A 27004-nucleotide genomic window follows, 5' to 3' on the forward strand; every position below is an offset into this window, starting at 1 on the left:
CAATTACATAGATGCATGTGTGTTAATGTCCATATATATATATATATATATATATATATATATATATATATATATATGTACATACATAGATATAGATTTTATATATATATATATATATATATATATATATATATATACACACACACACACACACACACACACACACACACACACACACACACACACACACACACATACATAGATATAGATTATATATCCCAAGAACAAACCTCGTGACACCAAAGCATTAGAAAAGAATGAAAAGGTAAACACCTGCAGCTCCTGTATTATGTACTGGTGTTAATCCCAAGGCAAGTGTGTTTCTGTCTGACACATGGGTGCAGACTGTAGTCTGGGTAATATTAGGGTTACTGACATTACTCACCAGGCCTATTGCCAAATATATGGGTATGTCACGCCAACCCAGTCACTTGGCTGATTGTGACATATATGGCCACTGTATAGGAAAACTACAAAGCACGCTTCCCAGCACATCCAGTGGCTAGACACTCACAGCCACCAACACACAGGATATGACTGACAAACACACACACCTGCTATGCCTCGGAATAGAACACCTACCTAACTACTTTAACACACTACAGCATTACTCGGTTACAGAACGCGCTACTGAGATTACTAGATTACAGCAGTCCGAGAGGTGTATTTCTAGGTGGGTGACATCAACAGGACAGCCAAAGATGAGTATATGAATTGTATGGAGTGTGAGTAATCTAAAAGCATTAGTCTGTCCTCAGGCAGACGGACACACACACACACACACACACACACACACACACACACACACACACACACACACACACACACACACACACACACACACACACACACGCACACATGCACACACAGACACACACACACACACACACACACACACACACACACACACACACACACAGACACACACACACACACACACACACACACACACACACACACACACACACACACACACAGTTGACAAGTCTGGAATTAGAACACTGATCTAAATACTTTATCACACTACAGCAATACGCAGTTACAGAACGCACTACAGACACTACTGGGCTACAACTTTCCCAGAGGTGTATTTCTAGGTGAGTGACATCAGCAGCCTTGCCAAAGTTGAGTATATGAATTGTACAGACTGTGAGTAGCTGAAAAAGCATTTCTCTCTACACAGTCTGAGACAGACAGACACGTACACAATCACACACACAATTGGCAAGTCTGGGGTTAGAACTACTACCTAACTGGTTTATCACTACAGCAGTATGCAGTTATGGGACGTGCCATGGAGATTACTGAGATACACCTCTCCCAAAGGTATATTTCACATTGGATGACCTCAGCAGGCTTGTCATAATACTGCTATGTGGAGGGCAGTGCATGCATGGGCCATAATCCATTCATGTAGGGGTTGACATGCCACATGCGAGCACACACGGGATCATATGTCACAGGTATGTGTATACAGCTACTAGATGACTACTTCCTTGTACAATCATGTTGGACAGCTGGCACGTGCACCACATAGTCTGCCATGCTGACAGATACTGGTGGCTAGTATCTGCAGTGAATGACATCTGCACCTCATATGTTTGGGGCCCTTTGGCTGTGTGCTGGGTGGGACAAGCCCAGATGGCTCCATGACATGGTCACCCTCTTCCACACATCTATGTTCATCTACCTTTGGCTTATTATAGTGTGTTGTCCTTACATATATGCCTGTATTCCTATCCACTGTGTGTGCAAGGCAGGAGTGGTGCATACTGACATATGTCTGTACTAAGAACTGCAACTGCCAGATATGTCTGGACCACTGGTGTTTGCTGACATGGCCTTCATGTGTTTAAGTGTGTGAGCATGCCCAGTATGACCTTTCAGTATGTTGTTGACTGACATTGCTTTCATACCTTCAAGTGTGTGAGCATGCTCAGCATGGCCATCTGTATTGCATGTGTGGATCAAGTCCAGGTAGTTTGAACTGCGGTGCTGACCTTTGTGTTGTACACTGACAGGTAGCATGCTGTGTCTGCAGGGTATCCATTGGTCATTTGGCATTGACTGTTGCTACATGTCTGCATAGCGGGGGGGGGAGACACTTGACTGTATCTACATTCCTACATAGGAGCCGGGGGCACACCTGACTGTTGCTATAAGTGTACGTTGGATAGGGGGCACACCTGACACTTGTACACATTTGCTAGAACTGTACTGGTATGTCAGGTACTCCATTTCAGTGTGTAGTCTTACCTATTGTGCTGGCTAGAGGCATACCAGTGTACTACAGATCTTAGCTTTAATTACCAACATATTAGTTTCTGACTTCCTAGCCTTCACAACTTACATCCAACTGCCAGGCCTACTGTAGTCTGACTGTGTGGGTCTGGGGGAGGGGTTACCCATAGGGCACATTCAGAAGCCATAGTACAGCATTTGTTTGTGTCTGTCTACACCTGTCCTGCTGGCTGAGACTTGTGTGGGTCTTATGGACACACATGGCACTCATCCCATTACCTGTAGTGGGTTGTGTCACCCTGTGTAGTACTGGCTACTATGGTGGCTCCAGTATGTGTTACAGATGTCATGGTGCCACTATGGGTATCTACTGTCTGCTGCCTTAACATTCGGCCACCCAATTCCCGTGCATGTTCACATCCATACCATAGCTACAGGTAACAACACATTCTACTCCATTTGGCAATTGGTAGGTTTATTGACTTACCTTGAGGGTGTGCCAGACTTGAGGATGGTGCTGGAGGGCTGCCTATGTCAGATGCACATAGTACACTCCCTATACATGGTTGAGCACAGGTAGTGTCATGTTTGGCATCCCTTTTACTGTCTGTGCGAGTCAGAGAGGGTGTCATTCCCTGGGTCCCTACTGTGTCAGTGCATATGCTATGCGTTGCCTCTTTGCCAAGGCAAGGTCATACTGGGCATGCCTCCTTCTGCCTACTGGGTCAGGCTCAGGTTGTTCCCCCTCCGAGTCACTCTGTGCCTGTACAGGTCTTGGCATTGGTGGTGGGCTGTGTGGCCCTGCCCCATGCTATTTCTGCTGCAGCTGTTTCTGCAGGATAATATTGTGTAGCATAGCACATACCATAACAATTTGGGTGCATGTAGCTGGTGAATACTGCAAGGCTCCACCGGATGTGTCCAGACACTGGAACCGTGTCCTGAACATCCCAAACACATGCTCTATTATATGTCTGACCTGTGCGTGTGCATCATTATGGTGTTGTTGTTCAGGTGTGTGTGCATTTCTGAAGGGTGTCATTAGCCATGGCTCCAGTGGGTACGCATCCCCTACTAGGTGACCATAAGGGATGTCCATATCGGCAAATCTGTGGTACAGTTGCATCAGATGCCATATTTCTGAGTCAACATAGCTTCCAGGGAAGCCAGCACACACATTCACTATAATGCCCTGGGCATCACATACGACCTGGCAGTTGATGGAGGGGATGCCCCTGCAGTTGATGTAGGCCCTACCCTGCTCACTGGGTGGTGTTTTGATGCGTAAGTGCATGCAGTCTATAGCACCCACTACCCATGGTATTCTGCTATTTGGTGGAAGAGATGCATATTGCTGGTCAACACCTCACGTGTGTTTAGGAAATAAACGTGCTCACTGGCATGTGCTGACATGGCATCCAGGAACTGGTGGAATACTGTGGATGCTGATGCCTGTGATATCCCCATGATATCTCCAGTTTTGCTTTAGGGACTACCTGTGGCTATTATACCTAGGCCTACACATACCTTGGTATCCACTAGGATGGGGTCCCCCCGGCCAGTTTGATGTGTCAGGTGTGGCCGGCACAGCTCATCAATTTGCTGTAGGAGGTCTCTGTCCACCCTATAGCACTCCATTATCTCCAGCTCATGTAGCCCCTGGTAGGTTACCCTGAGTCTGTACACTCTTCTCTGTCTCCTCACTGTGGGTTGTTCAGCAGCATTCACATCCTCACCACCCTCAGCCTCTTGCACATGTTGTTCTGTGTTGCCTGCTGCATCCCTTCTCATTTTGTAGGTTTGTTTGTTAAAATTTCCCTGCTTGTATACACTGGTGGTGTAGAGTGTGGAAAAAACAGAGGGGAAGGTGTTTGCTTAGTTTATAGTACTGTTCTGGGCTGGGCTGGTCTGCTGTCACTGTAATTGGCTGATCATGATACATTTCACCTGTCAGCTCAGCTAGTTCTCCTTCATTACTTTCCTACTGCAGTTTTCTCTTCCAATTGCCCTAGGCAGGTTTAGACACACCCCTAGCTTAGCCATGCTAAGCTAGGAGCAATCCCGAGCCACAGGGCTCCAAACCACTTACAGTATGCCTGACACCACCCCCCATGATGTCACCTATATCCAAGTCATGCACCCGGCTATCTATACTCTTACACTCTTGGGAGCTGCCTCACACCCTGGGGAAAACTGGGATTCACTATCCTTCACCTCATTTGCATAGGAGTGCTTGCTAATGCATAGTTACATGTCCCATACTGAGCCTCCCCTAAACTTACCACTGCTTACCGTCACGCAAACCTGCACACACACCCTCACAACTGCTTAAAAGTGCCTTACTCACTCCATATCCAACGGCCCTTGTTCTGCCCAGCAATAAAATAACCGGCCTCTGCAAGGCTCAAAACCAGGACCCTGCACACTTCTGCTGATGTGCTTTACCACTAAGCTATGGCAGATATACAGACATCGGATGTCATCACAAACATATGATCCAGCACAGTCATTCAACAGTATCGGACATGTATTCCATTACTTAGATGTATGCGTGTTAATGTCTATATAAATATATATATATATATATATATATATATATATATATATATATATATATATATACACACACACACACACACACACACACACACACACACACACACACACACACACACACATACATAGATATAGATTATATATCTCAAGAACAAACCTCGTGACACCAAAGCATTAGAAAAAAAATGAAAAGGAAAACACCTGCAACTCCTGTATTATGTACTGGTGTTAATCCCAAGGCAAGTGTGTTTCTGTCCGACACATGGGTTCAGAGTGTATTCTGGGTAATATTAGGGTTGCTTACTTTACCCACCAGGCCTATTGCCAAATGTAAGGGTATGTCTTGCCAACCCAGTCTCTTAGCTGATTGTGACATATATGGCCGCTATATAGGGAAACTACAAAACACAGTCCTCAACACATCCTGTGGCTAGAAACTCACAGTCACCAACACATATGATATGACTGACAAACACACATACCTGCTATGCCTTGGAATAGAACACCTACCTGACTACTTTAACACACTACAGTATTACGCAGTTACAGAACGCTCTACCAAGATTACTGGGTTACTACAGTCTGAGAGGTGTATTTCTAGGTTGGTGACATCAGCAGGATTGCCATAGTTGAGTATAGGACTTGTTCGAAGTGTGAGTACTCCTAAAAGCATTGTTCTGTCCTCAGACAGACAGACGCACATGGCATGTCTGGGATTAGAACACCGACCTAACTAATTTATCACATTACAGCATTACGCAGTTACAGAGCACACTACTGAGATTACTGGGTCATAACAATCCCAGAGGTGTATTCCTAGGTGAGTGACATCATCAGCCTTGCCAAAGTTGAGTATAGTAATTGTACGGAGTGTGAGTACTCTAAAAACGATTGTTCTGTCCTCAGGCAGATAGACACACACACCAGTGGTGGGAACAGAACACCTGCCTATCTAAAGATCACTATTACAGTACTTCGCAGTTACAAGTCACGCCACAGAGATTACACATTCCAAGACAGTCATTATGACATTCTAGGATTGTGAACATCAACAGGGATGCTGTCAGTTAAGATGTACATAGCTGTGAACCTGTGTGTTTAAAGTAGGAGTCCATCCTGAACATGAGTATGCCCATCTGTGGAATGGACGACCACTATCACTATACAGGGTTACAATGGCCATGCTTATACACATAGAAGCACATAACTTACACAAGGTGTCAGTTGGCATGCTCACGCACTTAGTATCACAGGGCTATTTGGAATGCACTATGAGTCCAACTACACAAGGTTATACTGGGCATGTTCATACACTTAGTATCATAGGGCTGTTTGGGATGCACTCTGATTCTAAACATGGAAGGCCACAGTGGCCATGCTCATACAGTTAGACAAACAACGTGTTGTAATGGACTCCAGTGTTAGCAGTTGTCATTGTTAGCAGGAACGCTGCACTACATATATCTGACACTGGTCATCTACACAACATCTGCTGCTGTCCATCACTTTAGATATATCAGTCTATACCAAGCACAATACTACCACTCACAGTGATGTCATGCTAGGAATGGCAACTGCTTGACCAACACAATGAGCCAATGTCCTGCTGTAATAACGAGGTTGTCCAGTGTCTGTCATTCTGGGATGACATGACAGACAGAAGACAAGCCTTTGTCACAGATCACATGCATCCATGATTCAAGGGAGTGGTGATAATACCTAGGTTGCATTTGCCCATATAGTGCTATTCCAAGGCAAATGTCAAACACAGGATAACACCCTGACACCTAGAAGACAATTGCATTGTATGCTTATGCTAACCAGTGCTAGATGTGTTGCTGTCGTAATCACAGCTGCTCACTGTAGAACCTACAGTGGGGAATACTGACATATGTGCAGTGAGGAACACCTGGCTGAAGGCTCTGTAGTGCACAATAGCACTACCAACATATAACTCAGAACCAGACATGTGGGCCATAACACTGGTACAGACTACTCCAGGTGGTGGTGTCCCCACATTCATAACAGCTACTCACATGTACAGACCAGTACTCCAACATAAGACATCACAGATGAGCCAGGTGCAGGTCACAGTGTCAACAGCTGCATTTTAGGATGTAATCTTCAGACGCCACCATGTCCTCAGACCACCAACACACATCCATACATGTAGTATGACATATAATGGTACAACACAAAGTAACCTTTGACTGGTGGACAGTACCTAGCCCTACAACAACTGTGCAGACTACCCATGCACTGACACAGTTGCATCATGTATTATGCAATGCAATTATACCACTGTTTGTAACCAGGTCAGCTGTACACATACCAGGGTCCCTCGGATATTGACAGCATTAACAGATGACTGTTGCTGTGCACCATTCAGTGCGTACACAGCCTGATATGAAGCTATGATTGTACATGATGTTTATGTGGAGAGCAAATTGTTTTGACATTTGTGTAGGATACAACCTGGGATGTGGACAGGTCCCATGCAGCCTGCATGTATGGCATTAGAGTGTGCAGCTTTTACCTGCATAGTTGTTATTACAGGGGATCTATAGTGTACATGGATATATGAAAATGTACCTGTTGGGGGAGCAGTGTGTTTATGTTATCCAAGACCCTATCTGGATGAACAGGTGCTATTTCCCTAGGTGCAGTACTTCTCATGCCATAGTGCTGTGAAGCACAGCAGGTCATGTTGTTGCCATTATGTTTCATGACACAGCTATGAAATCCTCTGTGTTTGGCCTCATAATATGTGGATGATTAGTTTCACAGTAGCTTTGTGTGGCATTATATGGTATATCCACATCTTACTGAGGCTGACCATGGATCAACTTCCACTCATGTGTGTTGACTCTTGCAACAGTTACTACATTCTGTGGTACAGTTTAAGGCAGGGTACCACCAGTTTGCCTTCATGTTTGTGTTTGGTTGATTCCTGTTTCTGTTTCAATGGCATGATCACTGCACATATGTGAGTGCTTAAAGTGCATTTGTGTAGGACCCAGCATTTACACATGCATTGTACATCTGCAAGGGTGCCATGACAGTCACCACTTCATTCTTAAGGAGCATAACATTGGCTTTGAAGACTAACCATGTGTGGCATACTGTTAGCCCTGTCGGTGTGACTATGATGATGCAGGTCATTGGTGTTGATGAAATCCAACATGCATTGAGCACATGTGTTGGTACATGATGAGTCTTCCCAGTTCATAATGGGATAGCTCAGTGGCCATGATTATGGTTTCCTGTCTCAAAACTGGTATTCCCCATTACAGTACAATGACAGTTGGGAATTCTGAGGCATGGTGGATGATCTGTCACAAGGTGCAATTTGGATTACACTTTGGCACAAAGGTAGTTGCTCAGCATAATGCATCTTACGTTCTGCAAGTGTAACTAGTGTGGGGGTGTACATATCCCTCAGGAAATTGGACACACCTGTGGCCCATGTGTTCCAATAAAGGATGATGGCCAAGAGTAGAGGTATGTGTTATAACATGGTCATGCAGGGGTGCATTGAACCATATTTCAATCACTGCACAGATATGTTCTCCATGTTTCAGATTGCTGTAAGTGTATCCATATTGAGTACCTGATTTGTATCATTGAGTAGCAAGACCCACAGTTTATTTCTTGGCTGTCCCTGTTGCACCAGTGGACTTTCACTTGAACCTGGCATGATGGGGGCACTATAGGGGAAGGATGGGCCATTGCCAGTATCCAGATTCTCAGGGGTGACAGGTGCAGGTCTGGCAAAGCATCATAGTCTGTCAGCCATGTTATCCCAGGGAGAGAGATGCTGAATACTCTTTGAATTACACCAGTACATTACACGATTGTGGAATACAAACCTTGTCCCTGCACTGCTGCATCATTCTGGCCAATGGCAAAATGCTACCCAGGACTTGCGACATACCTGCATGGGCTACAAGACTTGACAGTTCCTACATGTGTTTCCATGCAGTCCAGGCTACTGCATCACAGGTCCTGCACAACAACATAGAATATGCCATAGACATGTGCATAGTTCTAAAGGTGGTCTGAGTATATGTGTATGTGGCTAATCATGGCAGACAGGTAGTTGACAGTATGTTTTCCTTCATATAGCTTAGTGTGTAACATAGTGTTAGAGTTTGCATTCACAAATGGGTACTGTTGGCCATGTTTCTGGCCATGTGTTCTGAGGTGTGACACAATTATGCAAACTATGTCGTACAGTCTTTGTATTCTGTTGTCTGTCTATTCCAACTTGGGAGGCCTCTTGCTTGGCCAGATACTTAGAGGCCTCTGTGGATGTGTGTGATATCTGCTGGCATGTGTGTGTATCCTTACTGTGTTCTGGTAAGGGTATGTGTTGGTTGTAGTGATGAGATGCATGTGTTAACCTACACCTTTTGACTGTCTAGTCCAGTCATGGGTGAAGAATCGGCTGCTTCCAAGCTCGCCCCTGTAGCTGCATCCCAGACAATGTGTGGGGTGTGGTGTTAGGCAGATTTGGCAGTGTACATGGCATAGAGATTGCATTCCCCCCCAGGATGGCCACATACACAAAGCTGACATTAGTAAACACCAGTATCTGACTAGTGGACATGCCTGTATGAGCATTCAGTACTACGAGTACCACGTACTGTATTTAGTTTACTTATTGCCTATGAAGATGTTTTAGACAGTGATGCTCACATGTAAATATCTGTGTTATGGACGTGGCAACACTAGCTATTACAGGAACATGGTAGCTACCTTTAGTAGCAATCCCACTCTGGGGACCACATCACATCCTGATAGTTGATTACAGATGATGCAAGTGTGAACAGGGCTGTATCCTTGTCTGGGTATGTACTCACATACCCAGCAGAACCATTAGATCTGTTGGGCACAGACACCCTCTTCCCACACAGAGTCAAATATCAATAGACTCTGCTGCCACTATCAACATGATCAGGATATAATCAGATAGTGTACGCCATCACCAATGAAGCAGCTATTACACATGGGCAGCAGTTTCCTACATCTTACACTCCTACTGTAGATGTCACACTGGAGTTAAAGATGATATGCACCCTGTTTTATTACCAGTACTGTCAACATATTTCCAAGCAGCTGTTAGTCTATTAATGAGAGGTTAGGCTACAAAAATCTAAACATTCAACCAGTGTGTCTCTGCTGTCAATATCCACTCTACGTAGGTGTGCACATAGCCATTTGGCACAGCCCTGTAACAGGGGTCAGTACACATTTGCAGAACATGTACACATGCACAGCTATCATTGCTTGCAAACAATTCTAGAGAGGTAAATATTAGGCAAGGTGGACTTTTAGGCAAGTCTCAAAAGACAAACCCACCACCGTAAATTGCACAAGTAACCAGAAACTGAGGGTATTGCTACTCAACGCCAGAAGTCTAAACCTCAAAATGCACACACTCGAGGCACTCCTCAGTGTGGTGAACATCGATATCTGTGCAGTAACAGAAACCTGATTTAAGGCTCCAGAGAGCACCCCAGCACTACCAGGCTATAACTCATACCACACCTTTCGGCCACAGAACCCGGACCGGAACACAAAAGGCGGGGGTGTATCCATATTCATCAAGGATACTCACACCTCCAGGTTATTGGAGCAGCACGATGCATCAGAGATCATCCAAGTGCAACTGACAATGGGCAAAACTGCAATCCAAATTGTAGCTTGCTACAGATCAGCCACCATGACCCAGGACCCACATTCCGCATTTCTGGAGACACTGGGAAATATGCAGGTCCTACCAAACCCCCTAATACTGGATGATTTCAACTACCTAAACATTAACTGGGAAAACTACTCAAGTACTAACTCCCTTGCCCAGCACTTCCTAGAATTTATACTCAAATGCCCTGGATCAACTGGTCAACACCCCCATCAGAGGGAACAACATATTGGACCTGGTCATCACCAGCATGGGCAACCGGTGTTCCACACCTGACATCAGCCCCTCACTGGTTAGATCAGACCATAGACTAACCACTCTGAATATTCACATTACACCCACAACCCCAACCAAGGAAACCACAGTGAAAATCTTTTCCCAAGCAGACTTCACGTTGCTTAAGACCGAGGTGGAAAGGTTCACGGCCCCCACACCAATGGACAATGCTGTCCAAGATACTGAAACCTATACAAAGGCACTCTTTGATCAGCTGCAGGAATGCATGGATTGTGCTATCCCAAGTCAAACCTAGACTCACTCCTCCAAGAAAAGGAAACCAGTCTGGTGGACCCCTGCCATAAACAGACTCTACAATAGAAGGAGGAAACTAGTACAGATAAGTGCATAATCCCTAGAAGGACAGACATCCCTGATCAGTATCAGCAAGAAACTACGATCCCTCATGAAATCATCCAAGGCTATTTTCAAAAGACAAATTTCCAAGGACCCTACAGATAACCACAAAGCATTCTTTAGCTATGTCAAGAACCTAAGTGGGAACTTTCAGATCTGCTTTGAGTTGGTGCAGACTGGTACAAAATACACTGAAATGACTGATATTGCCAACATTGTGGCAGAGAGGTTCAGTGCAAACTTCACTCCCCTCTCACCCCCTATATGGCCCATAACCATACCAGAAGAATGTACGGCCCTGGCAATCACCGACACACAGGTTAAAACAGTCCTATCCAAAGCCAAAAACACAGCTTCAATGGGACCGGACAGTGTCCCAGGCTGTGTCTTACAAGAGCTCCAAATGAACTAACCCCTCACCTAAACACACTTTTCAAACCCAGCCTCTCTACAGGCTACATATCCACAGAGTGGTGCACAGCAACAGTTATCCCATTCCACAAAGGTGGTGCCACAACGGACCTCGGGAACTATTGCCCTATAAGCCTGACTAGCCTGGTCTGCAAGGCTATGGAGTGCATCATCATGGAACTCATTAACAGAGACATTGGGAACCTCCAGACACTCAACCCAACCCAGGTCAGCTTGATTGAGTGCAGATCATGCCTACTGAACCTGTTTGATGTCTTACAGTCACCTAGACTTTAGGTGAGGGGTGTGGTAGTTCACACATACTACCTGGATCTTGCCAAGGATTTTGACACCATTCCCCACTCAGGTATTATTTATAAACTCATCAGCCAGTAAATACAGCCATACATCAAAGGTTGGGTTGCCAAGGCTTACACACACAGAACACACATGGTAAGCCTAGCAGCCTCCAGGTCCAACTTTTAACCAGTCACAACTAGTGTCCCACAGGACTCAGTCCTGGGACCCCTACTGTTTGCCATATACCTCTCAGAGGTACAGGCAAACACAAGTGGACTACAGCAGACCGTGTTTGATGATTACTGCAAACTGGGAACCATAATTTGACAGTCCCGCTGTCACAGACTTCTTTCAAGGGGCCTCACATAGACCAACACAGGGTGTCACAATCATGGCCTCCAGCTAAAGGCCACAAACTGCATGGTCATTCCATTTTGTGAAAACTAAACACCCACATATTAACACATGAGTGGCAGCCACTTTAATACAGATTAGGTAATGGGTATGTGGGGACTACATTGGATAGTGATCTCTCCTTTGACAATCATATCTCCAAAGCAGTTAGGACATCCTTCTATGTAGGCCATTCTGATTACTTAAGGGTTCACATCTAGACATATTGAGGTTATTGTGCCCCTTTACTCATCACTCATCAATCCCATCATCGAGTATGATAACCCATTTGGGATGTACCTCAGAAGACACATCCAACAGCTGGAGGGTCCACGAATGTACCTCGCCAAGAGTATTACTGGCCTCAGGCATGTGTCCTATGCTGCCAGACTGAATGCACTCTTGCATTACTCAGTGGCATCTCGTTTACTCAGAGATCATCTTTGCTGGCCAACAAAGCCATGTCCAAATCAGGCTTAATGGATATGCTCCACCTATGGGAATCCATGTCACAGTGAGCCACACACTGTAATGAGCTACACCTTGCCACAACCATAACTGGAAGATGCTGGAGTGACAGATTCCTGTCACAGGTACTCCCCATGCTTTGGAACTACATCCCTGATTACATTATACGGAGCCCCTCACTAACACTCCAGGGAAACCTTGCAGAGTGGATGGGAACAGTGGATACACCCCAGGGATACCACAATTGGCTCTGCTCCATAGGTTCATAGGTTGGTACTAGACTATCAGCCCTAGGGCCTATGCAAGCCTAGCCATAACAATTCCCTGTCTATTTCTTCCCACACTATTTACTTCACTGGACCCCTGTCTAGCAGGGTGACTGACATGATCCCCAGGGTGAATTTCCTTTCTGCCATCCAATCATCAAGGTTCCTTTTGAGGAGGGCCAAAGAAGCACTCTGCTTGACATGTATGGGCAATCTATTCCAGAGTATGGGGAGTCTCTGGGTCAGGAACCTATCTCTCCAGCATGTTTTGGTTATTGTGATGACAAGGTTTAGATCCCTGGAGCGTGTGGCTCTGAGGGATTGGGATTTCTTTAAGTGTAGCATGTCCAACAGCTCTGGGTTTGACATAGCCTTGTATGTTAAGCAGAGATCGCCTCTGAGAAGACGATATGCGACAGAGTATAGCTGGAGTTTTTTAAGGCGGTCAGCATAGGGCATCTGGTTTAGGCCTGTGATTCTTTTAGTGAGGTATTTCTGCGGCCTTTCCAGTTGTTGCAGATGTCTTGAGAGGTACATACCAAATGGGGAGTTGTATTCTATAATGGGTCTAATATGGGATGAGTACAGTGGGACAATGACCTCCTTTTTCCTGGATGAAAATCCCTTAGTAATGAGGTGTGCCACATAGAAGGACAGTTAGTTAATCAATGGGGTGGCGACAGCTGACACATTTTGGCTAGGCTTAAGAATGGTCTCAGGCAGTTAGCCAAGTACCTACTTATGTACCTATGAACCTATACATGCAGTATCAGCACATGCTGATAGACTAATTTACTGTTCAGGTGTTGACTTACCTTGTGCCAATAGCAGTTGTGTGTGCAATGGTTGAGGGCTGCCTATGTAGCATAGACACAGTAGACTGCCTATACATGACAATTTACAGGTGGTCTTGTGTGTGTGCCATCCATGTTTACTGTGTGTGCAGGTGGAGAAGGGTGTCAGTCCATAGGTGCCTACACTGTCAGTGTGTGTGCTATACGTTCCCTCTTTGCTAAGGCATGGGCATACTGGGCATGTGTCTGTCTGCCTACTGGGGCTGGCTTAGGGTGTTCATGGTCTGAGTCCCTCTGTGCCTGTGGGGCCCTTGGCAATGGTAGTGGGCTGTGAGGGCCTTAAACATTCTGTTCTTGCTGCAGCTGTTTCCGCAGGATCCTATCTTGTAGCATGGCATATGCTATGAAGATGTGGGCACATGTGCCTGGAGAGTACTGCAAGGCTCCACCAGATACATACAAGCAATAGAACCATGATTTCAGCATCACAAACACACGCTCTATGATGATTCTGGTTTGTGCGTGTGCCTCATTATGGCGTTCTTTTATGGGTGTGTTTGCATTTCTGATGGGAGTCATCATCCACGGTTCCGGTGCATAGCCAGCATCCCCCACCAGGTGGCCATATGGGATGTCCCCCCTGGCAAATACCTGATACAGCTGTGAGGCATGCCAGATGTGGGAGTTGTGATAGCTTCCAGGGCTGCCAGCACACACATTCATAATAATGCCCTGGGCATTGCACACAACCTGGAAGTTGATGGAGGGGTATCCCTTGTGGTTTATGTATCGCCTACCCTGCTCACCGCACGGTGACTTGATGTGTATGTGCGTGCAGTCTATTGCACCCAGTAATTCCGGGTATTCTGCCACACTGTGGAAGAGACGCATATTGCTGGCCAACTCCTCCTGCATTCGGGGGAAGTATATGTGCTCATTGGCATGTGGTAACATGTCATCCAGGAACTGCTGGAGTACCCTGGATGCTGATGCTTGTGAGATCCCCAGGATATCCGCAGTTGGCCTTTGAAAGGTACCTGTGGCTAGTATTCTGAAGCTTACACATACCTTCATGTTCAAAGGGATGGGTTCCCCTCTGTTATTTCTAGTTCTGAGGCATGGCTGGCACAGCTCAACAAGTTGCTGTATGATGTCTCCTGTCCACCCTGTAATGCTCTACTATCTCCAGATCATTTAGCCCATGGTAGGTTACCCTGAGTCTGAACACTCTTCTCCTCCTCCGGTGATTGAGGTGGTTGTCAGCATCATCCTCCATACCACCTTCAGGTCTCCAACACATGCTTTTGAATCAAAGCTATGGCAGCCCCTAACATGTACATATTAAAAGTTCGCCATCTGTATACACCGATGGTGCAGAGTGTATGGGAATACACAAGTATGTGTGAGGTACTTTCACACTTTATACAATTGTGCTATGGATGCTGCTGATGTCATTGGGTGTATATGTGCAATTCCAGCTGCAGAGTATCTTAATTATGGGTTTTACAGCAAGTACTGCAATTGTGGGGCCTTTGGTGTTGAATTATGCTTGCCTGCCATGATTCATCTGTTGCCCTTTAATTCACTTTTTAACCCGAATCCCCTCCCATTGTCAGGCATGCATCCAGCTGCCAGCTTTCTTATTTTGTACTTTCCCTACCCGGGAATGTTTTGCAAAATGTGGTATGTAGCTGATCTACTGCAATTTTGCTTTGTTCTGCTGTGACAGTACTGTTTTCTTTGCAGTACGGCACCTTCCCTTCTCTGTTCTGCAGGTAGCTGCTAGCAGCCTTGTTAGCTGTTGTCAATGGCCCACTGTGGGTTCCTAGGTGTTGATTATTCATTTGTACTCCAATTTCCTTGCTGCAGCATTTCCTTATTTTTTCATGTATCCTTCCTCTTTCCGCTCTGGTGCACACCGAGCACAGCTGTTTACCCGGTTTACAGCACGTTTTCATCCACATTCACATGCACATTCGGTTACCTTGTGTGCTCTCAGCTAAGCAAAGCTTTGGCTACTTTGACACACCCCTATCCTGCAGCTTTGCTTAGCAACAGGCAAACTGGATAAGCAATGCTCCAATGTGCTTACAGCAAAGGTGGCACACCCCTCTCTCGATGTCATCTTTATCTCCAGGGCACACCTCGGTGTTGTAATGCTACGCTGTGAGGTACATCCTTACACCAGTGGGTAATTTGTGATTCACTATTACTCCTCTCATTTGCATGGCATTGCCTACTAATTCCTAGTTACCGTGAAGAACACTGTCACAGCCCCTTAGCAACCCTTGTGCCATAGTGTGGTGCAGCATGCGTGCCATTGACTATTATGGGGAGATCATGAAAAGTGTTACATTGCAGTTTTATTCCATATAATTCTATTTTCATTGTGATCTCATTTGCGCACCGATGCCCTGTGCTTTAACTTCATGTTAGTGTGGGCATAACATTAAATGTTCTTTTTTATATTTTGTGCATGTTTTTTTTATGCCAATGGCTATATATTTAGCCATTGGCATATATTAACAGTATAATACATGTGTTTGGTCCACTGTCATGGCTCCAATTTTATGTTTGCAAAATGTAAACCGTTTTTTTTCGGTTTACATTTCTGCATGCTTACACTACACCTGCACCACTTCCTGAATTGCTATATACATTCATTTGCATGCTACACTGCTGAACATGGAGTGATTAGCATACAGGCACCAGGAGCTGTGCGGGTGTAGCGTACGCAGGTCGTGCACATGGAAACAGCTCGTACCGGAATCGCTCGGCGGCCATATTTGGTGTTAGATCGCCGACACTACACCTGCACCTGGCGCAAGCTTCATGAATCCCAGGGATTATGTATGGTGACATGCTGCATGCACCAAGAATTAATCTTGCACAAGCAAAACCTAAAAAAAAAAGCAAAGATGTGTGTGTGTATATATATATATATATATATATATATATATATATATATATATATATATAGATAGATAGATAGAGAGAGAGAGAGAGAGAGAGAGATAGGTATATCTATAGCCATGTCTCTCTCTCTCTCTCTCTCTCTATATATATATATATATATATATATATATATATATATAAGCAGAACTTTATCATCACAAACACATCATACACACACACACACACACACACACACACACACACACACACACACACACACACACACATAATGCATACTTGCATGCATGCACAAACACTCTCAATGTCCATATATATAGGGAGAGAGAGTTTTTAGATGTAGAAATATATTAAGTCTTCTAATCAGGCACAGACATTAATTTGTATGCAAGGAAAAACATGCAGGTTTACAGAAAATAAGCTTAGTCTTCTGAAAAGCTACTGACAGTGAAAGTGAATATTTGTCTTCATGTAGACTGCATTGCAGGCTTAACCTGTCCCATTATTTTGGATATTTATATATTGATTAGGGACAAAGAGAGGATGAACAACAATGAACAGAATGCACTCTAGGTAGTGGGTCAAGGATTAATTCTTCAGGAATGAGTTATGATGCAACAAGAAGCATACACTGCATAACAATAAGAAACTTGCACTGGATAAAATTACTTGGTAAGACTGACTGTATAAGAGCTGCTATGAGGTCAGGTCATGACACCATTTTGATCCCTAGTTCACACAAATCCAGACAGGTTGTAGATTTATGTCATAGTACCAATAACGTTTTAAAGCTTTGAATTTCATTTGAATTATAACTTAGTCAAAGGTTTGTGGCATGGATATTAATTTATTTTGAATAAGTCAGTGATGTTGCATTATGGATTTTAAACAGTTTATTCAAATCTTCTTACTCTGCTGATAAAATTGAGTAGTATATTCTACACTGTGCCCATGACATAGCTCTTTTATAGTGTGCTCATTCTAATTGCCTAACATTGTTATTATTTAAACCCAATCATATCAATTATAGCATGCCATTTTAGTAAGTGTGCTAGATGAAATTTGCCATTCTGACTTTGCAACTATATTTGTAGTCATATTCCTAGTTAAGACTGCAGCTTTGTTTCCTTATCCATTAGCCACTCACACGTGGCGTGTATATATATATATATATATATATATATATATATATATATATATATATAGATAGATATATGTACATATATCTATATCTATATATATATATGTACCAAAAGTTACTGTATGCCAGCTGAGTTTAAGATTGATATGCATATTGTTCCTGTATGCATTTTCATGTAATGTTTTTCACTTTGTTGGCTCTTTGTCATGACACATCACTTACATGAATATAAATGGTTTACTATCACATAATCGAATGCGCTGTGTTTGAGTGTTAAGATGTCCGAATAACATGTTTGGAAATCAGAACACCAAGCACAGGAAATGTTGAATGAAGCATTTCAGTAAGCATCGTCACTTTACTGAAATACTCACATCCACTCTGCCCCCCCCCCCACTTATATATACAAACTCCAAGATCGCATTACAATGAGAGAAAGGATACATTTCCCGATCCCCACTATAGTGTGATCTGCTCCATAATGTCGTATGCTCGCTGTTTTAAGGTTCGACATTGTGGCACTCGCATTTACAGTTATGCTTAATTAGTTTTGCACATATTTTGATCACATGAAGTGTGCCCGACTATGTGATAGTAAGCCAGTATTAGTTTGTGTATGTTTTGGTTAGGTATTTGGACTACCTGGTATAATAGTCTTAGCAAACTCACTCTTGCTAATATTCTTACTTCAGGTTATCTAACTTTCCTTCAATTATTCTCTTTTTTTCTCTATAGCATAATTGGTCTGCATCCTCTACACCCTGACTGTCACTTATTTCTGACTCTAGAAACTGCAACTTGCTGAGAAAAACAGCAACCTGACCTAGAAAAGCCGAATAGGTAGTGAGTGCACCTGCAATCAGAAATCAGAGTAGGTATTTTCATATGTAAATTATGTTTTTCTTCCTAGGGCATCCATTTTAGGTTACAGTGGTGTGCACCCTTGTGGGTAGACACCGGTGTTTGTGCAAAGCAGTGACCCAATAAAATTCTCCTCCACATACTTCTCACTTCCAATAGGCATTACATTAGTCCCTACAAAATTAAACAACTTCACCGTAATATTTTAATATTTAATCTTGCAAATTGCCATTCTTTTTACCTGCTAGCTTACCATCTGAAGCACAATCATAATGATTTTTTTTTGGAACCTTCTGATTCAGGGCTCAAGTCAGGCCTCACTCTGATTTTGGCCTCTCTCTGCTTTGGCTCGCTCTGCATCCCTAATCTACCCCCAGTTCCCCTTTCATCTCACTTAAAGTGCATGATCCTCTCCCATCCTTTTTTCTTATTTTTCATCTTTCAGTCAGCCTCAGAGCCATCCTTCTATCATATCCTTTCACCTTGCATATGTCTACATCATCCTCAAATCTACTGCCGCTGCCCTCATATTAGTCCATAAAAGCTACCTTCAAATCTACTGAAAGCACATAATTAAAATTACAGTATCACTTTACTGTCTCTGCCCTCCCACAACACCATCAAATTATATCCCAACCTTCCTGATATACATTTACAAATTTCCCAATACTCCTTTTTCTCTCCATGCCTGACTACATTTCTTTCTTTTCCTTCTGGATGTATCACATATTTACATTTACTTTTTTTCTACACCCACTGTTTACCTTCTTAGACCAATGTCTACAAGTCTGCACAAGTTCTATCTTCATAGCTGTTCATAACTATCATAAGTCAAACACTTACATACATACTACATAACTGCTCATAACTATCATAAATCAAACACTTACACTACAGAACTGCTCATAACTATCATAAATCAAACACTTTACACACACTACCACCATACCCTGTGTGCTACATTTCATCTTATCTCCTGTTCCAAATCCTCTGTGTTATACAGAGAAGCTGCTCTTTCAACCAGCACTTCTTCTTTTAACCCACTTTAAATTCTTCTTCCAACATTCAACTAATTTGCATCCCCCAGCAATCAATTACTTCACAAACTGCTCTATGTAACTATAATAACTATTATTTCTGTTGAGGGTTGGGAAAATGCTTCAGGTGTTTACCTCATGGACAGAAGTACAAGGTATGATCATAACCTTTGTTGCGAAATTGCTTAGGCTTAAAATGGCCCACGATGGCAGCTAGACTGGTACTTACCTATGAGTTTGTACTTACCTTTTAATCCACATCAGTTATACACCTTCTTATACTAAATATATATCATCAGAACCCCTCCATCCTTAGATTAGATCACAAATACAAAATCAAAACTAAACTGCGATCTCCATATTACTTTATCACTTTAATCATAAAAATAAGTGCTGACATCTACCCAAATCCTGGCCCAACTGCCACTACACACGCTCCACACACCTAATTTCCACTCTTCACTAGCACACTGCTTCTCACCAATCTAGATGTTCCTTCTCTCTTTACATAAATATCAGAAGTACTTGTAAAAAGGTAGGTGAATTTCATACTTGGATTGCACAATGCTCTCTTGACATAATTATACTGAGATCTGACTGAACCAATAGGTAACAGAGAATGAAAGCTTCTTCGGATTATAATATTATAAGGGAATACAGAATCATGAAAAGGCAGAAGGTATTGCTTTCATTTGTAAAAATTCTTTCCAGTTCAACCATTCACCCCACAAATGGCTTCAATTTAATAATGCTAAAACTGTCATTGCCTGCCTTAAGCTTTACCATAATAAGTAGATGCAAGTAGTTCATGTCTATCTACCACCAGACTACAATATTACTAATGCAGAAGACTTCTTCTGCTGGAACTCATCTAATGTTGCACAACAGAAAACAATACTAGGTGTCCTCAGCACTGACTTGCTTTCTCTTCCATCTGACAGCCCAGCCAATGTGATAGATTTGCTTCATACAATTAATATATGCCCCCATTCACTTCAACAAAAACAGTAATAAGGGAACCATAAATGAATGTATTCTTAATTCTTGTCCAAACAAAATCTCTTCGTCTGGAATCCTGTCAGTTTTTCTATGCGATCACATCCCCATCTTTGTCAGATTAACATTCAAAGATATTGTCACCTCAACAAAGTTCATAATCTCTTAAATTTCATCTTTTATCTTCTACATCAAACACTGGAACTGGAACTACTTAAAACATCTCCCACTTGATGAACCAGTCTCTCAATATAGCACTACCTTACTAAACATACTAAATAAAATTACCCTCCTCAGAACAAAACAAGTCAAAACTAACTCAGTCAATTGCTTATCTAGGAGTACCAAACAACTTATGAAATTAAGAGACAGAGCCTGGAAATGCTGGATCTTTAATAATACACAGACAAAACACCATCATTATAAGTTACTCAGGAACTATACCAAATGTAATTTATAATTAGATAAAAAATATAACAACCCCAAATCTTTTTGTGCTTTCATTAACCAACTTCCTCAGCCCAGATATTCCTTCCTGCCTTCATCCACCTTAAACAGTCTAATGTCTTTGAAAGTACAGCCTTCAGTTCACAGTTTACCAAATCTGTTTGTTGTCTTCTCATTAACTGAACTTCTCTGTGTTACAAATCCCATCTCAGCTCAGCAACTACCCCAAATTTTTGACATTAAAAACAATTTCAATCTCAATCATAAAAGGATACCTTCTTAAACTAATACTGACCACCCTAGCAGAGTACATACAATTTTCAGCCTATCCACTTTTTACCCTAATAAATCACTTTATCTCTGAATCCTATATCTCACTTCTCCAGAAAAAAAATTATTACATTCCTCCTCTTCATAAAATGGGTAAATCAACTGAACTCACAAACTATTGTTCCATTGTTATACTATCCCCATTGTTCAAAGTAGTAGATAAATGCTTATAGACACAACTTTTCTATCAGTATCATATGCCACTGTCTTGTAGCCAATTCTCAACATAGTTTTGGACCAAACCATAATACCACCTCTGTCCATCTTAACTTTACTAATACTTTTAACTTAAATAAAAATGTTGGTAACATGGTATCCACCATCTTTCTGTACCTATCAAATTCTTTCAGTACTGTATGTCATCACATTCTCTAACAAAAACTAGTCAGCTCAGGATTCACAAAGTCATCCTTGGCCCAGCACTATGGCTACCTTACCAATAGATCCCAATCTGTTAAATTCTCTCAATGTATTAGTCAGTGTCTCCAAAGGATCTATCCTTGACCAATATACTCTTTAATATCTTTACCAATGACCTTTCCATAGCCAATAAAAATGCTTCATTCATCAAATATGTGGGAGAGTCCACCCTTGTCTGTTCTGCCTGTAACCTTAACGCTCTGTAAAAAACAACACAGGAATTATTCACCTCAGTAGAAGCATGGCTATACAACAAACAGCCGTTCCTTATTTTAAAGAAAACCAAATTAATTCTCTTTGACCCCAAAAAGTTTGAAGCCCAAAAAAGTACTTCTTCAATAACTCGTGCACAAAAAATGAACTTGTTTAGCACAAAAAAGTCCTAGGAGCCTACATAAATGAAAATCTGAACTTTGACTACCACACTGAACACTTAGTTAAGAAAATACATCAGAAGCTAAACTCTGCACAAAATCAAAACTTAACTCCTATGTCTACCCTATTTGCTTTACTTATGTACATACATTTTGAGCTGTTCCATCTATCTTTTTTTTCTGTATAACAGTTCCATTTATTCAGTTTGTTTATCAGAAGCAAAACTGTTTCAAAGATGAGAAAAATAACATTTTACAAAGCTGGAGCATGATGTATATCAGCTGCCACCTTTTCAACTAGCTGAGACTCCTACATTCTTATTAGGAAACCTCCAATAATTTGTATATCAGATGTTCACATATTATAAAGTATCGGTTACAGTTTTCTAGAAATAACTCAGAATCATTTATAGGTATCAGAGACTTCACCTGCACTGAAGCAATGCAGATGAACATGAGCAAGCTGTGATATGGATGATTTTACCATGATCAGACTTAATATAGCAACAAAAAACAAAAAATAGAATGAGTAAGTACGCACTACAAACAAAAGGAAGCAAGTGGGCAACCTCTGTTGCAGTCTCCATTGTCCAGCAGAACCTAATTAGGCAGTGCATTATTAGTAGTATTTTTTTTTTTGATAACAAAATATTTTAAATGCTGAGCAATAAAAACAGTTCTATTTATTAACCATCACCAGCAACACGTATGCAGTCACACCATTTCCAAAACTATTTTGCAAAAGTTCTTCCAATCAAGATGTTTATTGAATGAAAGGAATTTCATGTCATGGAACACAAAGCCACTGATATGACTGAGCTTTAATTTCATTACATGTATTAATATTATACTCAAAGATGAAATGGACTTGCACCTGTTACTTTTCCTTAGAATTACTTCAGCTCATTTATAAGTCATATTACATTTCCGGTGTGCCTACTGGATCCAACCCATAAAGGCAAAAGTATTTATTAAGAAAGGATAAGGTTTCATAGTTTTCCGTCTCTGTTTATTATCTGCTTATGTTCTATATTTTACTTTAATTGTAAATGCACACGTCATGCTGAACCGTGGGGATTTCCAGAGCTCATATCATCATCTCTAATGTACTTCAGGTCATTCTAGCTAGCACTGTGACAGATGTTCTATAGTTCAAGGCAGATAAAAGAAAGAGTTCATGTAGGTCATTATTATTATAAAGGTTTATTAAGGTGGGCTCTTCAGCTTTTGAGAAATCTAACAGCAGTAGTTTTATACATGTCATTTTATTTAAGTCTTCCACATTTGCTCAAAATCAAATTTCTGCTTATGTCAAATGATCATTTTATTGCATTTGCTAAAAGCTTGGTTAGATAAAAACACCTTCTTAAAAGTGGTGGAGTCATGTAAAAAGAAAGCAGTTAGCAAAATTAATTTATTAGACTATACACTTACTATACCAAGTAGCATAAATTCTGAAATTGTGATATGATGAGCAAACCAAAGCATTAACAAATCATACATATTGATAGTATAAGTTTTTTGTACAGTCATAATCACATCACTACATGAACTTTCTGATCATTCTCTGAAATGTGCTAGTTTATAATCCTGATTAAATAATGAATGTTAAATAAGAAAAAAGCACCAGTGTTTCCAACATTTCCCTGTTACTCTATAGCTGTTAACATCTCCTTGCAATTTACCTAAAGGATCTTTAACTGTTGCAGTTTTAGAACTGTATACAGTAAAACTGTTCATACTTCAGAGGTGTTGTCATGGAAGCAGTCTGGAACAAGCCTCAAGATGTAATTCATTTTTTTTGCCAAGGATGGTCCATTTGTACCCTTGTTAGCTTGATAAGAATGTACAGTTTGCAGCCGGGCATCACATTAGTCAGAACTAAGTGTATAAGCTATAAGGATCTGTTGCTTCTCCCACTCTACATAACTCAAAATACTGCTAAAATGAATTACCTACCCACTACAATTCATTGCCTACCAGTTCTAGAATACAGCATTTTAAACCTCCAAAATTTATGTTTCACTTTAAATTATGCTGTTCTTAAATAATCCAGACCATTTTACATCTCCTATGCTTAGCTGCTGTGTTATGAATGGGGTAGGGGCTACTGGCCACTCCAGCAATGGTCATTTTCTGCAGTGAATCTGTTCCCATACATTGGAGATTTATTGTTTCAGAGACCCTGCCCAGTGCAGTTCCTTTCCCTTTTATTCTAGTACTGTTTCTCTGCAGTTAATTTCTGAATAAGTGCATGTTCCAGAGACCAGACTATTTGGAAGACAATGAGGGCAATAATGACTTATCTTAAATGATACGACTGAAGAGAGAATATTTAAAGATTCTGTAATATAAAGTTTCAATTTACCTAGAAAGTTACAGCCATACTCTTCAAATCGTAAATTCTTACACAAGTTAGTTATTAGATAAAAAAATAACAAACTACTCATGGAGGAAATTCTAGAATGTATAGGAAATATTATAAAACACTTAACCCACCCAACAGCACTACAAAATATGAAAATGTATTAAGCACCTTTTTAATGAAAATATTAATACCAAATTTCTCTCAGTTCAGATAAAAAATAGAAAAACACATTTCAATGACAGAAATAAAAGAGGAAATAAAATTGTTGAAAGATAAATCTTTAGAAAATTATGGCATAATTCCTGAATATTACTTATACTATATTATATCATATTATATTATAATAAATAGTCATAGATAACATCAAAATAAAAAGTACTTTGTTTATGTCAGAATATCAAAAAGAGTTGTCTATATTCAGTCTGTATCTAGATAAAGCTATCAGTTCAGTAAACTTGTATTATTTATCTAGTATGATGAAAATGTACAATTTCTCAATTAATTTTATATGTCTTATAAATCATATTTAATCATAAGTACTTTGCATTTATTAAAATATGTTCTTTTGTCTTCCAATCAGTAAAGATTTCAAAAGGTATAAAACAGGATTGTTACTTGTCCCCCTTATTATTTGCTTTGATTATCGAGCCACTAGCTGACTAGACAAGATCAATCAGTGAAATAATAGGTTATAAAATAAGTGATCAATATAGTTCAAAAATTCATTTTTTTTGTCATTATTGCTAGCAATTAGCAGTGTTGATTCTTCATTAATCTCTATATCTGATCCATTTACATATTTTGAATTTAATGCAGAATTAAATGAGTTGTCAATGAAATGGTGAATTAAAATAGAATGATAAAAAGATCAAATACTTGGGGGTTATTAAGGCATGTAACTGTAAAGAAATAACATTACATTTTAAAATATTTTCAACAGTATTTGTACATTAATGAATACTTTGAATATATTTTCCCTATGGCAGGCAAGTTAGCTTTGAATGCAATAGTTATTTTACCTAAAACACTATATATTTTACAGACAATTTCTTTACTTCTTCTAAGAGACAGATGAAGCAATTTAATACCATATGCTTGAAATTCATTGACAATTTAATAAAATAATAGCCTTAGGGCATAAAATGAGACATTGCAAACATGGTGGAATAAGTTTTCCTGATTTAGAAACATATGCTACATTATCTGCCATTAATACAGTAGGTCTATAGTTAAATTCTAACTATTCAGATAGGTGGAAATGTTTCATGAGATAATCTGGTTGAATAGTGATAACCATGCAGCATGTTCACATTTTTTTCAAGAATTTGAAATGGTTGTTAAAGAAATATTTTACTAAAAGTATAAATAAATCAAGAAATTCTAACAATGTATAAAAATGTTATTCAGAAATGTCATATAACAAAATTACTAGTTAATTTAATGGAATCATGTTGAATGGGACCAAAGTACTTAAAAAGAGGATTTAATGGCTAAATATAACATAGATATGGATAATTAGCTTATAGTAAAGATAAATCTAAAACTGACAATGTCACACAGAACCAACCAACCAAAAAAAACAAAGAATCCCCATCAAATATTGACGTTTTACAGTTTTGAACTGAGTGCTAATACAGTGATATCTTATTTTCCAAAATAAATAAAAATAATAAGACTATATAAACTTCATGTTAAAGATCATTACTGGTGTGACACCTGGTTAATATCTCACCAGACTTCCAACAGTAAAATGTCATGTCCACCACTTAAAATCTGTGTCAGTAATTAAGGAGCCTCAATCCCCATAACTGATTCCAGTGTGGCAGTGCCACCCTGAGCATAGAGCACACAAGAGTAAAATACCACAATTTCCCTTAAGAGCACAACAGGAATGTGCTCTATTTTCCTGTGACTGGGCTATATACTTCTGTCTATCCCAAATGTAATCCCTTATGATACACTTCAGAGCAATGTGTTCCGGTTGAAGACCTTTGACTTACTCATACTCAAAATGAATTTAAATCCCACACACTCAAACAACTATGGGAAGCCTGGCACTGATTTCCAGCTGTTTCCTCTTCCCAATCTAAATGTAATGCTGCCACCAGAGTCCAATAGGGCTACATGCCCTTCAAAGGGTGATCAAAGCAGTAGCACTTTAAGCCAGACATTTTCATTTTCAGTTCTTAATCTGTTGTTGAGTTATAGGCTTTAATCTGGAAGTGCTAGAAGTGTGATTTTTACATTTATTTTATTCACATGATCTGAAATGCTTTATGGATACAAAAAGCTAGACAAATTCAATGCTTCAGATGGTCTTCATAAAAATTGAAGTTCTGATACATTTCACC

This window comes from Protopterus annectens, chromosome 2.part0 (genome assembly GCF_019279795.1).
Source record: "Protopterus annectens isolate FY-2018-M chromosome 2.part0, PAN1.0, whole genome shotgun sequence".
Taxonomy (NCBI): Eukaryota; Metazoa; Chordata; order Ceratodontiformes; family Protopteridae; genus Protopterus; species Protopterus annectens.